Raw genomic sequence first — 1,949 nt, 5'->3', positions numbered from 1 at the left:
GGAGGCGGAGCTTGCAGTGAGCTGAGATCCGGCCACTGCACTCCAGCCTGGGTGACAGAGCAAGACTCTGTCTCAAAAAAAAAGAAAAAAAAGTGTAGTTCAACCATCTTGTTCCCAATTTCATTATAACATTTTAGGTATGAATTTCTATATAATTGGCTTTGGTTTTATTGGGTTTTTAAAATATGATGCTTGATATCCTTTATCAGTTCTGAAAAAAAGTGAGTCATTACATCTTGGTGAGTCATGACCTTTTCTCCATATTCTCTGTTGTCTTTTTCTTAGACTCCATTTAGGCCACCATGTTTGAACTTTCTTATCTCTTAAATTTTCTTTTATATTTTCCTTACTCTTTTCTCATTGTCTTGGAATCTGCTAGTTTTTTCAGCTCTCTCTTTTGATTCTTTAATTCTCTGTCAAATGTGTTTAATATGTTGCTAACCAATCCACTGAGGTATTATTATTATTATTGTTGTTGTTGTTCTTATTGGTAAATGTTTAAGTTACCTGTGAATATTTTAAGTTCTCAGGTTTGGTGATGAGCTGAAGTTTGGTAATAAATTTCCAAGTGTTCATTATTTTTAAGATAAAATAAAATAAAACAGGCCATTCTTGGGTAAATGACTCTACTGTGTCATAATTTAAGGGTCATGATTAAGCCAGTTTTATGCGCCTAATTTTCATTAAAAAATAAGTTTCAAATAGTCTCAGATTTTATTTTATTTTTTTAAGAGACAGGCTCACTCTGCTGCTCAGGCTGGAGTGCAGGGGTGTGGCCATGACTCACTCCAGCCTATAACTCCTGAGTTCAAGTGATCCTCCCACCTCAGCCTCCCAGGTAGCTGGGACTACCACCATTATGCCCAGTTAATTTTTAACTTTTTTTTTGTAGAGATGGGATCTTGCTTTGTTGCCCAGGCTGGTCTTGAACTCCTTGGCTCAAGCAATCTTACCACCATGTCCTCCCAAAGTGCTGGGATTACAGGCTTGAGCCACCGCGCCCGGCCCTGATAGCAATTTTTAAATTTTTTTGACTTAAAAGTCAAAAAACTTGCTTGTGACCATTTTTTAAAACTTGTTTCTTATGTGGTAGAGAAGACTTTGTATTCCCTATATTTTAGGTGGAGGGTTCTGTACATGTCTAGCCTATTTCATTGTTCAAATCTTTCCTATCCATTGGCCTCTCAATAATAGAGCTGTGTTGACATCTCTCCCTTTAATGATGATTGTCCATTTCCTCTCTCTGTTTTATTTTTATTTTTTGCAATTTTATAACTTTATTTGATGTATTTGACGATCAGCGATTAGTTCTCATTCACATTGACTGTCTGTAGATTTTTGGAAGTGGTAACAGGTTACATAGGTAATCAAGGTATAGAGCTTATTTGGTGAATCTTCATCCTCATTACGGTTTCTGGACAACCACACACGGATACGGTATGGGTCATTCTTTATTCCTTCGGCCCAGACCGCTTTGTTGCGCCTGGTATCAATGAGCACATCTGCAGTTCCCACCTCCTTCATGACAGATTGCCGAATCTCTTTGAGTTCCCGAGGGACACGCTTCTTGAAGCCCACTCCATGGATGCACTTGTGAATATCGATGGTGTATTCTCGCGTCACCACTTCGTTGATGGCAGAATGGCCCTTTTTCTTCTCGCCACCCTTCTTTGCGGGAGCCATTCTCCCGGATCAAAGTTGGAAAGCCGTCCACTTCTTATTATAGTTTTAATTACCTTTTCTTTGAGTATTTTGAAGCTATTTGAACTACATGTATACAAAGTTAAATGTTTAAAAGACCTTGATTAATTGAACTTCTCATCTTCATATAGTGATTTTTTTTAAATAAATCACAAATGAAGCTTTTCTTTCGTCTTAAATTAAAACAGCTGATGTTAAAGCAGTTATCCAGGTTGCCTGATTATTAAAACAGCTATCCAGGTTGTCTT

The 1,949-nt window shown here is 37.5% G+C and overlaps 1 pseudogene; it reads right to left on the bottom strand.

The window, feature by feature from the left end:
* Positions 1–1,311: 1,311 nt before the first annotated feature.
* Positions 1,312–1,683, bottom strand: LOC105508534 (annotated as a pseudogene).
* Between the last annotated feature and the right edge of the window lie 266 nt (positions 1,684–1,949).

Source organism: Colobus angolensis, unplaced genomic scaffold (genome assembly GCF_000951035.1).
Source record: "Colobus angolensis palliatus isolate OR3802 unplaced genomic scaffold, Cang.pa_1.0 Scaffold163, whole genome shotgun sequence".
NCBI lineage: Eukaryota > Metazoa > Chordata > Mammalia > Primates > Cercopithecidae > Colobus > Colobus angolensis.
This window is presented reverse-complemented; position numbering and strand designations above follow the sequence as displayed.